The sequence below is a fragment of the Camelus bactrianus genome, chromosome 8 (genome assembly GCF_048773025.1).
Source record: "Camelus bactrianus isolate YW-2024 breed Bactrian camel chromosome 8, ASM4877302v1, whole genome shotgun sequence".
In the NCBI taxonomy this organism is placed as follows: domain Eukaryota; kingdom Metazoa; phylum Chordata; class Mammalia; order Artiodactyla; family Camelidae; genus Camelus; species Camelus bactrianus.
The window spans coordinates 13342940-13357258 of NC_133546.1; the positions used below are offsets into that span (position 1 = coordinate 13342940).

Sequence of the window (14319 nt, forward strand, 5' to 3'; positions counted from 1 at the left end):
TGCCAAAAGCCTACACTTGCAGCTCAAAACCAGAGTCTGCTGAACTGAGGGTCTGTGAAGAAGAGGCCAGGATCCTTCTCTTATAAGCACCTTGTACAGTGCCTTGTTCTTCAACTACTGGGTACACACCCTGGGGCCGAGCAGAGATGTTCAGTGCGTAGTTGGTAAACGCATGAATGATATGACCTCTTCCTTTCCAAATATTCTACTTCCAAAATTTCCAAAGAGTCAGTAGGTCTGTCCTGATTTTTCTACCTGAAATTTCTTTTCCTATTTTTAAAATCTCAGCAGGTGAACATCAATGGCCCTCCAATCTCCCCAGGAATATCTCCTCAGTCTGTGTCCACCATGTTCCATATTCCAGCCAGAGTGCACTTTCTAGACTCATGCCTGATTTTTCTATTTGGCCTTGGTAGCCCACTAGGTCATCTGCTTAAACTGAGTGATATACTTGCTCCCAGTCTCTCCACAGAACCCTGCACGCCAGGCATGATGAACCACCGGCAACCCCAACCATGCTAAAACCTACCTTGTTACCCAAACCTGCATCTTGTTGCCTCTTCCTTAAATACTCTCACCTCCAGCGTGTTACCCTGGGCCTCCTGCTAGACATGGATGCACCTACACCCTCTTCTTTGCTCTCAACAACCACTAGGTTATGACCTCACGCTCTCTCTGAAGGCTACTAGTTGAGTCATGAAACCAGATGAGTCACATTTCCAAGCAATCACAAATCCTAAGTCAAGTACTTCTGCCCCCTCAAACGTTACAGAGACACACATAAGTATACTTAGTGGTCATTTGAACGTGCTTGTATCTCAGTAGCTCTGGGAGACCTCTGCTTTACTTCTTCGTGGCTCCCTTTTCATTCATTTCTCTTTTGGTGAATAAAAAAAAAGGAAGGGAGACCTATAAAGCAAAATTTACCTCGAGCTCTGAGGGAAGGTTAACCGCATAGCAGTCTGCATGCTAATCAAGTTTCCACATGAAAGTGAGTTTTTTTCCTTTTCCTTTTTCAGTTTTATTAGGTACAATTGTTACGATTTGACTGCACGTATACAACATAATGCATGTAAATGCATATACACAATATACTGCACATATTTTTAAATTTACATATATGTACTGTTCATTGTTTCCAAGAATATTTAGAGCCTTAGCTTTTTTAACTTACATGCTTATCAAAGGAATAAAGGCAACCACAAAATAAGAATTAATTCAACAAGATACATACATCCTGCTATTAACAGCCACATTCTTTATAATCGCCAAGATATGGAAGCATCCTAAGTGCGCATTGATAGATGAACGGATAAAGAAGGTGCAGCACATGTACGTAATGGAAAACAACTCACCCATAAGAAAGAAGGTTTTTGCCATTTGTGGCCCTTCATTTACTTTTTTTTCTTTTCACTTCAAAAACCAGAATTTTATAACTGGCATAAACATGTCCATTGCATCAAAAACAAGAAAATCCCTAGAAATAAACTTAACCAAGGAGGTTACTTATACTCCGAAAACTGTAAAACATTGATGAAGAAATTGAAAATGATACAAAGAAATGAAAAGATGTCTTGTGCTCTTGGATTGGAAGAATCAACGTTATCAAAATGGCCATACTACCCAAAGTAACCAACAGATCCAGTGCAACCCCTATCAAAATACTCACGACATTTTCCAAGGAACTAGAACAAACAATTTCAAAATTTATATGGGACCATAAAAGAACGGCCAAAGCAATCTTTTGTAGTTCTTTTTTTTCTCTGAAACTGAGTTTTTGGGGTAGCATGAAAACAAATTTGAGGAAGTTTTCATTTAAATTGATCCAAAGCATTGCCCTTTAAACTCTCCAATTGAAAAGCAGTTTACCTGCCCCAGCCTCTCCTGAGCCTGCCGACCTTCTCTCCCTTAACTGGGCTCCAAGCTCACTGGCCTCCTGTGAGGAATGCTTCTGCCTCCAGGCTTAGCACTGGTTCTCCCCTCTGCCTGGAAACTTCTTCCCCAGATAGCCACTGTCTCACGTCCTCATATCATCTGTGTCTTGGCGCGAACACTCCCTTCTCAGGGAGGCTCACCTTCACCAATTTGTTGCATCTTTCCTCCTCACCCACGTAGCCCCACCACCATCTCTTGCTCTATTTTCGCTCTTTGCCAGAGCACTGACACCTGTACCTACTTGTCTAGCTGATTGTTTATCATCTGCTTCCCTCCACCATAAGATGTAAGCTCCCTAAAAGCAAGATCTTTGTCTATGTTGTTCACTGCTGGAGCTGATCATTCAGAACCCCACCCTGACGTAGTAGGAACTCAATACTTCTTGAATGGAAGGGTGGATACTATAAACTGGGTTGTATCTGGGATCAGATAAAGGTAGAGCTTGACGGAAAGGGACTCAAGGAAGAATGAAGAACTAGAAAGTCTGGGGCTCTTCTTTTTTCCCCACCTATTCCTGACTCTCCAACCCCCAAAGGGGAGGAAGGAAAGAAGGGGGAAGACAATAAAAAAAAAAGAGGAGTAAAATGGTAGGATGAGAAAGAGAAGGAAGAACTGCACAGGGCACTTAACTGGAAAGGGGTGGAATGAAGTTTAAACCTGCCAACAAAACAGCGAGCAGCAGTCCACTCTCCTCTGCTCGCCTTTTCTCCTGCTGAAACTGAAACCAACTGAAAGATATTTGAAGGTCCAATAAAACTGCATGATTTAAACAGATACTATGAATTGTCAGCAAGCAATGAGAGCTTTCTTGGGGCACCATAACCTATTTTTCAGTCACTTAGATAGTAAAACCACTCCATCACCTCCACATTCAGCCCACTGGCAAGGACAGATGTGAATTTCTTTCTCCCAGTCCATGCATAATATTTCTCACTAGTATAATATATTAGTAATAGATACAAAGGCAAACGTCTCATGCATGTTTTTAAAATGAGAAGCCTAATAATGCTCAATTCTTTGGTCACCAAAAATAATCCAGTATCTTTTAATTAGTGGGCCAGTACTCCTTGAGCACTCAGTGCTAGCCTGTGTAGGTGCTGAAGCACCAAGATGATAAGATGTGCCTCTTAATTGGAATTCAATGTAACGTTTCCCGTCCTTTGTATGAGGAGATAAATAGCATGCTCTCTCTCCAGATGGAACCCTCTGGAGAGAATTGGCTTCCTCGGTACTACTCTTATTACTGATTCATAGACAAGAAGACTATCTTTTTATAATCTCAGCCACCAACAGGATATTTTTATTGAATTCCATTTTCCCACTTCATATTATGAAAACGATAGAATTTTTATTTGTCTTCCAAATACAATACGTTACAACATTTTGTTATACAATATTTATAAAATTCTTTCATTCATCAAATATTCAGAGTGCGTCTAGATACCAGCTACGGGCTATGGTTAAAATGGTGAATGATAAAGAAAATGCTTTCTTCAATCACATACACAACACTGACAAACAGCTCGTACCCCTGCCCACATTTTCTCCTTGAGAATCACTGATCTGGGGAGGTAACAGTAGAATTCCATGTGAAGCTATTATATGTATGATTTTCTAAGACACTGTTATTCCCATTCCATTAGAAAATTAATTTGATTAACTTCTGACCATTATAAAAATAATGCATGATCCATATGGAAAAGTTGGTAAGCCATCGAAAAGTGGAAGAAGCTAAAATCATTCATTCATAACCTTATCACCAGGGTCAACTAATGTTAATAATGGTTTGATACATTTTCTTCCAGTTTTATTCTTACTGTATTAATTTTACTCTGAAAAGACTTATAACAAGAAAGATATGAGACCAACACTGTATAAAGGAAGTTAATCCTATAGAAGAACCTAACACAAAGTTTAAACAAATGTAAAGACCACAAAACTGTCAAACCACTGAAAATTAGAGTGTACAGTTAAGTTAATTACAACCATCAACCCAATACGCTTTGCTCTTATTTGTTTGATTATTTTTAATAAAATTCCTTTAAAATTCATATGGAACTCTAAGTGTTAAAAACTAGACCAAAGTGAAGAAGAGGAAGGAGGAGGAGGAGGAGAATGACATAGGGGAGGGACATCAACTTGCCAGATATTAAAATAAATAACACAGCTATTATACACAAAGCAATACAGCCCAGGCCTGGCAATAGATGAATAGATATGTGGACTAGAGAAAACAAAAAACAAAAACAGATACTAGTATATATGGAAATTGAATTTACTAGAGAAAAGACAGTTCTACATGATGCTTAAACAATTGGCTATTCATCTAAAAGAAAATACAGTTGGACCCTCTAGCTTTATATAAAAATAAATTTCAGATGGAAAAATACTAGAATATTAATACTACAAAAAATAGAAGTTAGAATTTAACTTGGAAGAAAATTTAAGAAAATAGTGGGAAGACCTTTTAAAGTAAGACAGGCAATCCAGAAATGCAAATCAAAACTACAGTGAGGTATCACCTCACACCACTCAGAATGGCCATCATCACAAAGTCTACAAATAAATGCTGGAGAGGATATGAAGAAATGGGAACCTTCCTACACTGTCAGTGGGGATGTAAATTGGTGCAGCCACTGTGGAGAACATTGTGGAGGTTCCTTAAAACACTAAAAATTGTTACCATATGATCCAGCAATCCTACTTCTGGGCATATACCCAGAAAAAAATGAAAACTCTAATTCAAAAAGATACATGCACCCCAGTGTTCATAGCAGCACTATTTACAATAGCCAAGACATGGAAACAACCTAAATGTCCATGGGCAGATGATTGGATTAAAAAGTTGTGGGGTAGATAGATAGATAGGTAGAAATACTACTCAGCCATAAAAAAGAATGAAATAATGTTATTCACAGCAACATGGATGGGCCTGTAGGTTATGAAACTAAGTGAAGTAAGTCAGACAGAGAAAGACAAGTGTCATATGATATCACTTATATATGGAATTTTAAGAAATAATACAAATGAACTTACTTACAAATCAGAAATAGACTCACCGACATAGAAAACAAACTTATGGTTACCAAAGGGGAAAGGGGAAAGGAGTAGGAGGGGAGGGATAAATTAGGAGTTTGGGATTAGCAGACACAAACTATCATATATAAAATAGATAAACAACAAGGTCCTACCATATAGCACAGGGAACTATATTCAATATCTTGTAATAAACTATAATAGGAAAGAATCCGAAAAAGAATATATAGACATAGTACGTACAACTGAATCCCTTTGCTGTACACCTGAAACATTATAAATCGACCATACTTCAATTAAAAATTAAATAAAGTAAGACAGACAATCCAGATTCTGTAAAGGAAGAGAGATAGATGTGATGTTATAAATTTTTTTTAATTTTGTGGAAGAAAATTACAAAAATAAAATCAAAGAACAAATTATTGATGGGGAAAGATACAGCAACTAATGTGACAAAAAACTATAGTAGTCAAAGAGTATTTAAAATTACTAAGAAAAAAACAACTGTGTAGGGGCCAAGGGTACACATAGGGAATTGACAGACAAGGAAATCCAAAGGAGCACTAATAATGTGAGCAGATGCTCAGCTTCATTAGATACAAGTCAAGAAAACTGAAATTAAATTAAGAATGCTTACTTATTAGACTAGCAAAAATTAGAAAGTGGAGAAATAGGAGTGCTACTGGAAATGTGAGGAAAATTATATTCTCAAACATTTCTAGTGGGAATGTGATTTGCTGTAATATTTTTAGAAAATAATATGGGAAAACCCACTAAAATTTAAAAATACACATATCCTTTGAACCAGTAATTTTACTTCTGGGAATTAGACCATAAAAATAAAACCGCCGATAGCTAAGAATATGTGTCTACGAATATTGGCAGTGACAGTATGTTTTTTATGTATTGGAAACTATTCACAACAGAGTGTCCATTGATACCAAAATACCTGAATAGATTTTAGCAAATTCATACCTCATAAAACTATTGAAAAGAGTAAGGTATCTTTGTCAGAATCTCCAAGACATATTTCAAAGTGAGAAAACCAAGACACAAAGTAACACACACACACACACACACACACACACACACACACACAGAGGCATATACTGTGTACATAGCCTGACCCCATAGTCTAAGATAAATAGGGACCACTCCCCTGTATATCATTTCAGTGTATATCACAGGGTTGTGTGACCCTGGAGAAAGGAGTAGAGGAATACATCAAGCTGTGTTCATTGGTTTCTCTGAAGAGGTACAGGCAAAGCAAAAGGAAAGGAAGAAGGGAATGAGAAAGACAAAAAAGACATGGACGAGGACCAGAGGTGACAAGGCCAAATAAAAGAATAATTTGATTTCTAGATAAGATTAAGACAATTTTTGCTTGGACTCTTTTAAGAGCGTTCTGCAATAGAATAATGTTTCAAAAGGAAATAAAATCTGGCGTACCCCCTCAAGAACCTTAAATGTAGCTTTGCCTTTTGACACTGTATTTCCACTTTTAGGGATTATTTTTAAGAAAAGAAACAGAGATGTGGACAAAAATGCTTGTTAAAACATTCAAGTAATTAAATAAATTCTACAAGATACAGTATAATTTCAATTTGCAAAATACACACGTGTGTCTATGTGTGTATACATATGTATGTATATTATGTATATATATTATGTATATACACTATACGTAAATACTATACAATACAATGTTAATGGAAACCCAAGGTGCAACATAATTTCAATTTGTAAAGTACATTGTAAATGTACATGTATATGTATATATGTATGTGTTTTACAAATGGAATTTGTGCTGTATTTTGGGTTTTTGTTAACAGTACACTGAGGGGGTGTTTTACATTTTTATTTAATATACAAATATATACAAATAAATAGATATGCATATATACATACATACTAAGTGAAAGACTATAAGAAAATACAGTAAAATATTGTTAGTGATTATCTATGGCTGGTCAGTATGTAGGTAATTTTTATTTACATCTTTATTCTATTCTCTTTTCAAAGCATGTTAAAATTACCATGCATTCTACAATATGCAAAACACAAGAATTATTTTAAATGAAAGCATAAGAAAGGTGATGAACTGATCTAAAAATGAAAAATGGCACTTCTAGACAATTCTGTGTTCAGAAGCATAGCCTTCCTGCAGGGCTCCTTCAGCACTGGAAAGTAGTGCCAAGGCTCTCAGCAAACTCAACCTGTGTCAACATCGCCTGGAAAAAGTCAAAGCCCAGAGTTCCCTAGATTGACAACCTGTCCCCCAGGATCATCTAAGCCCCAGATACTACAAATCCTCGAGTTTCGAGGATAAATCACTCAGGTAGCCAGGTCTCAGAGAGGCTACACAGAAAGCCTTCCTATGAAAACCAGCAAAGCTCCTTTTTATATTATCTCTGCTGAACAATATTCATAACTTATTTCTTCAGATTACCAGTTAGGGCAGATATCTCTAGTTTGATCTGAGGTTTCAAAATTGGAAATGCCCCTTCCATTTCCTCCCTTGGTATTCCCCCTGGGTAGAAAGGATTTCAGCTGAAACGCAAGGCCAAGGCACTGGTGTTCAGACAAACAAGCCTTCATTGAAGGGATTGGTGAGTTTTCACGGCACGGCAATGACAGCCAGTAAGCGTTGTTCTTAGCCCAGAAAATCTTCCCTAGAGAATTTGACAGGCCAGCAAGATAAACAGCAACCCTCTGAGGCATGCTTCTCCCCTCCACATTCCTTCTTACCCATCCCTCGGGAGGACTTTTGCTTCCTGGTTAACAAAACAAGGGATTCCTGGCTACACCTTGCTCCCAAGATCCTGTGGGATTAAAGAAAGAGCAACAGAAACATGGGTGGATTTCTTTAAAGCACAATCTCTCCAGTCACCAAAGCAACTGGAAGAAGTGTGTTCTACCTTGTGCTGAATAAAACTCACAAAACTATCCTGGAAGGCTTTTCAGTGTTCAACTAATAACAAAACATTATTTACATTTTGATGGGCAATAACTCTGTTATTTAAATAGGAGCCCAACCAATGGCTGCATGTTGTAATGGGATGAAAATGTAGACGTGGATACATGTGTGCGTGTCCTCAGCTGATTCTGGCTCCTGAAGACTCTCTTTGGCATCATGGAAACCAAACTTCCAGATGACTAGGATTTCCTTAGAGAATATTATGAGAATATATTGTTATTGTATACGTATAGCTTCAGACTGGATAGAAAATTCTGGTCCATCTTATTTGCTACTATGCATCAGGTCAACAATATGACAGGAAAACTACTATAATTAGCTGTGTAGCACTGTTATGTAGACAAGCCAAGATAAATTAAATGAACCAAATTGAATCTTTTAGGCTCAAACAACCATAATCAAAGTGTGAATTAGGATTCCTGTTGATACATATTCAGACAGATAAATTAATAACCAAACTCCCTTCTCTTGGCACCTGGCATAAAAGAAGGAATTACAATAAAAAATACTAGAGTATATTTACTGGGTTGCAATTTACTTAGAGACAAGATTAAAGCCAAAAGATAGAGTCAAAACTAGGAGAAATCACAGCAAATTGGTACCAGTAAGAATGGAAATACAGCAGAGAAGTAATTTGACCCAAATGGAGAGTGAAGAGAGGATAATGGTAGCTTGTTTATTAGTGGAAATGAACACATATTGTTATATTGTATTCAGTTCTTGATTATTCATGTGTGAATTACCAGTTTTGTGGATTATCCTTCCCTCTGCCAGTCTTTATACACCCAAGTCATCTCGGGCCATCTTTAGTTCGTATGTGCCCAGTGGACCCGAAAATAATGTTTACCATTAATCTATTTCAGACTTAATTAGCAAAGCAAGCCTGATGGTATGGCATTGATTTACTGGTCAAAGGACCCCTTCACTTCTCTAGAGATCAAGTCTGATGAAACAGTTTCACCAGTGGGAGAGAAATCAGAACATGGATTGAATTTGGTAAACAAAGATACTGGTCAACCAACCCTCACCTGTTCTTTTTGCTAACTAAAATTCATCCAGATATAATCAGTCAACTCTATTAAGTGTCATTTATGGGCAGAGGAATGTACTCCTAGGGTGATGAAAATAGAAAAGTCACCGCCCAAAGCCTGTTAAGGCTTTCACTCAGAGTTCTTGACTTGAGTAGCTGAGTTCTAAACAGTAAACACGAAATCCTAAGAATTTGTTCCAGGCTATGGGGATACAAGTATTTCACAGTGGAAATTTGAGCTCCCCATTTCAGTGGATTATAAGTTTCTCAAGAGAAGAGACTTTTTTTTTAATACTGCTTCTGTATTTCCTTCAGCACCTAAGCCTTTTGTCTACAAACATAATCTGAAAACCCATATTTACCATGGCCAAGATCTTGAGTTACTGTCCTAAATTCAAATTGTGTTATACCATTTACCAACTGGATGATCCTCAGTAAATTACTTGATTTCTCTAAGCCGTGGTTTACCTCCCTAGAAAGTGGGCATAATGATACCCACTCCTAGAAATGTTGTAATGACTAAGTAAGCTGTTCTCTTTAAGGCGCAAAGCGCCATGGTCGCAGAAAATGAGATCAATACATGGAAGGTAGGATTACCATCATTATGTTAATTACTTGATTGACTCCAGGAATGAGCAAAGTAGACAATGAAAGAAATGGGACTTTAAATAATTGATTACTTAAACTGGAGAGTTGCAGGGGAGGGTATTGCTCAGTGGTAGAGTGTATGCTTAGCATGTACGAGGTCCTGGGTTCAATCCCTAGTACCTCCATTAAATAAATAAATAAGCAAACAAACAAACATAATTACCTCCCTCCACCCAAAAAATGTAAATAAATAAATAAATAAATAATAAACTGGAGAGTTGGATCTTAAAAAGAAAAAAATTGATGGCAGGAAACCCCACATGTGGGCGCCATGCTAATCTACTAAACATACTTTATGTATTTTATTCTTTAGCCCTTAGAATCATTTAGGCCAATTTTTAGTATTCATAGAGCCAAATGCCTTTGGGAGTGGGAGAAACACTGATGTTATATGTTGTTTATAAATGGAGAGGCAAGAAAAATGGGTGGAGGGGTGATTTTAGTGTTGCTGCCCAAGTGACACAGTTATTCAAACAAATGCACAAGCAGCCCCAAGTTCACTGACATCTGGAATCCCAATGGTTTTGTTTGAGCTCTCTTTCAAAGTCCCAGCCACAGCATAACCTCAGGCCTTTCCAGGATAATCAACTTCTGATCCAGGACCTCAGAGCAGGAAGGGAAATTGGAGACCACTCAGAGACTGAGAAGTGTGTAGAAAGACAAAAATTGAGAAAATTGTTGAATTGCGTGTTGAATTGCCTTGTTGAATCACATGTTGGAAACTGTGTGGGACCCAAACTCCCAGTAGTTTGCACTGGTTCTACTTTCTTCGGCCCCAGCTGGGTAGAGGACTATCTTTTGGTTAAAAACCTTTTCCTTCCTTCCTCTTTCTTCACTGTCTTTCCCCTTGTTCTCCAAACCAGCTGTCTGCACTGAGCTGGCAAACCGCTGCAAGCACTGCCTCCTTGGAAGTAAGGAGCCCCGGCAAGTCACCAGGTCGTAGCTCTCTGATCCACAAGATCATTCACAGCTGCTCAGACTCTTACTACAAGGATTAGAACTCTCGCTGTCTAAAACGCCTAAGCCAGAGGAAGTTCTGCGACGCTTCTCAATAGCCGGCAGTCAGCCATGCCCTTGCAGACGAGGTCCTGCAGGTTCCATGAGCCCAGGAGCAATTGCGCACCTCCAACCTAGGAAGACTGGCCCGACCAGTCCCACTGGACTTTTGAGGACAGAGGCCAAGCCTGGAATTGGTGATGCTATTTAACATTTCAGTTAGATACTAAGTAAAGTCTTCTCCTAGAAATCTTCACTTCCTATATAGCAGGGTAGGGAAGGGCCAACGGAAAATTTTCCTGAAATGCTTCACTGAAACAGGCCAGCTCTACAATGAGGAAGTTACCACACTGAGCCATATGTGCCAGTTTGGTCCTTAGAGAATTCAGGTTTAATCCACTGGCATCTCTAGCCCTCACTTGTCACTTGGGTAGATGACATAAAAATAAACCTTACAGTATTACTCAGTTGGCTCAGACTTCCTGTGCTTTTGAACATTTTGAAGAATAGCATGGTATTTACAAACCAGAGGGGATTTTAAACTTTTATGTCACATGCCTGGCCCTGGATTCTCAAAACTGCTAAATAAATAGCAAATTGGCTTTGAGGCAATGGTGATCACTTGTACTGTTATTGTTAATGTATGCACAGCCTTTCAAGAGGTTTGTTAACTAATTTAGAAATGATTTATGGAGAAAATGAGAAATGGACATGAAAGTCAGTAAGTTATTTTCTCTTAAACTTCAAATAAAAACCAATGTGATTACTTAGTGATCACAAATACATGTGAAATGGCCTCTCGTCCATCCAGTAGGCTTTATTTTTCCCTTACGAAACTACCACTCGCCACTTCGAATAATTAAATTAAATAGAAATATCTGTCACTGGTTGAGAATGTAAGAACTGTGTTTCTATTTTTAGGTAGGTAACTGAATATATATACAAAGGCTATAATCTAAAAATGTTCTCCTATTTTAGTTAAGTTAAACACACACACATTTGGCTTCTTATTAGCACCATACAACTGGCAAAAGAAGAAGGAGGTTGTGAAATTCAAATCAGGAAATGTTTTTACTTGCTAGCAGTTATGGGAAAGCTCTGAAGGGAAAAAGAATGAAATAAAAGAGCTTTAAAAAAAAAGTTTGGGTTTTCTGTAGAGTGGACTGTTGCACATTGTAGATAAATCTGTTAACATCCCTGATAACATGTAAAGAAATTTCGACCACACAGTGTATGCAGAGGATGTTTTAAGTGGTAGTAGCTCGTAAATTGCATTCTTTACCTCAACCAAGAAACACACATGAAGTGTTCCAAGTGTTCATCAGTTGTCTGGTGTACTCCTCAGTCCTTGGCAATACATAGTTGATAGTCAAAGAAATCAGATGAAAAATCCTTCTCCAAACTGAATGGTCAAATTAGGTCCTATGTATTCCTGGAAGAAGTCAGGAGACAAAGAAAGGAAACTAATATGTTCACACATATCTCAGTGGTGATTCCAAATTCAGATTAATATCTACATCCTTTCGCAAAGAGCTGTGCTGAGATTTGGTACTGCCATCCCGGACAATGAGCAGTTTTTGTGCTTAAGTCCTTCTAGTTTGCTTCTTCATTCTGTCTTTAACAGGGAGGGGAGGGTAGTATGGGGGGTTTCTAAAGATTACCATAATTAAAGCTGGTGTGATTCTTCACTTAAAGGAAGCAAGGTGGTTGAAGATAAAGGCAGTCTCACTTATCAGTGGGCCCTGGTGAAACAATGTTACACTTGTCCGTTCAACTCAAATTCCTCAATAATATTATTTCACAAAGCTACATAAAGCTGAAGCCATTTACCATTGGCACCATTAACAAGCATTTATGCAGAATGCATAGACCACCATCCAGTACATCAACTCGGGTCCATAGGATGACTTCCATGTCTGTGGATCAATTTTGCCATTAGAGAAAAGAAGTCCTGGCCCACAGTCTCCCCGAACGCACGTTGAACAGCAGAGTTGCCCCTGATGTGGCCGTGCGGTATGCGCTTTCCACAGAGAGTCAGACATTGCAATGTGATGGGAAAGGCAGTCACCGCACAGAGCAAGTGAGGAATTTAGCAATGCCACTTATACACACCTTTCTCCTATTATTTATAAAACAACTTTCTTAATCTGTACTGGTATGTGAAATTCTCCTCGAATTTTTAGTTTATTATATGATATTCTAATAGGCTCCCTTAGAGTACTTCAGGAATATTCCACAGGCAATTTTCACTGTGAATTTCAAACGTCAGCCTGTGCAATTGAAAAGAAAAGGGCCCAGATTATTTTTTTCTTTTGTTTTTAAAATGCTATATATAATAGCTTTGAATGTACAAGACATGATTGAGTGAAAAAAATACTTGTTTAACTTCTTTGTTTTTCTATTTGGAATAGTAGCCTGACTTTTTTTTTTAACTCCAAGCAGCAGGGAATCTAATTTACGAACTTTTTCTCAATTAAAAAAAAAACAGAAACAAATGGAGTTTTAACGTTGAATTAAGGAGCCTTCAGGATTAGCAGGTAAACAATGACAGATTTACAGGGGCCAAGGACTGATAACTGTATTTCAGGTCTAGGAAACATCTGCTCAGAGTAAGTAGTTTATGGTTTCCATACCAAATAAAAGGAAAAAAAAAAACACATTTATCTGAGAGTTTGGTAGTTTTGTTTTTTCACTTTTTAAGCAAAGGTAATGCAAAGCCTATTCCAACGGGCTTGTACACTCCCTTGGTATGTTCTAGTAAAATCAGGGGGATACAGAAATTGCTTCATGAAATTTCTTCATGAGAAAATAATGAAGAGACAATCAGAGTTTTCAATGGAAAATTCATAAGCATCTGCTATGAGAGGAAAAGTTTAATTAATCGATGAAAGAAAAATTTTCTCCACATAAGACTATAGATTATATGGGCTTCCTCAATCACTTTGATGCACTAATCTAAAAAAGCAAAGTGTGATCCTTGGAAATACTCAGAATTAGACATGTCACAGGCAATAACAGATACAGAGAAATTTTGCACAAACATACAACAACCTTGGTAATGAGCTCAGCTTTTTTTTAACCCTAGTCTTTTAGACTTGTTCTAAATAATTACACAAAGCCAGGAATTGGCTGTTATCCAGTGAACTTGAACTGTGGACACTGACCAAACTGTATGACATTTTACCCCTGTCCCTTCTATTTTCAGTCCACATTTTCCCTCCATGGTGACTTTCTGGTTGTGTATTATCTGGTTTTGGCCATCTCTACTGCCCACTTCAGATAATTGCTCAACTCTCCACTTGGCTTCTTGCTGGGTAGGCTTGACCTAAGAGAATGGATGAAGACAGAGCCAGCATTTTCCTTTGATCTCTTAGAGCCCAGGATTCCATTATATAATCTACCATAAATCCTGGCAGGAAAGATTGACATCAGCTTCCAAATTTGCCATAATGTGACACTCCTTGTTGATTCATTATAAATTCTGACATTTCTTAATTAACATGAACTCAATACTTCAGTTTGTCAGTGATAAGACTTTTTTTTTAGTTGCCTTCTCAATATTTTTAAGGGTTGCCTTGATTAATTTTTCTCTTCTACAAGCTAAGCCTTAAATGCCAAATGCTCTAACTGGCTATCTGCCTCTAAGGTTTAAGCCCACAGATGTTTCCTTGTGGCCACAGCAAATACCACTCCTCTG

The 14319-nt window shown here is 37.8% G+C and overlaps 1 protein-coding gene across 2 annotated transcripts in view; it reads right to left on the reverse strand.

The window, feature by feature from the left end:
• ESR1 (estrogen receptor 1) overlaps positions 1–14319 on the reverse strand; it is a 336829-nt gene that overhangs the window by 313299 nt on the left and 9211 nt on the right. The window contains exon 2 of one of the 2 annotated variants that reach the window (XM_074368144.1): positions 11905–12054. The exons of the other annotated variant lie outside the window; for it this stretch is intronic. The gene's annotated coding sequence lies outside the window, so the exon portion shown is untranslated. The remainder of the gene's footprint in view (positions 1–11904; positions 12055–14319) is intronic. 2 annotated transcript variants of the gene reach the window in all.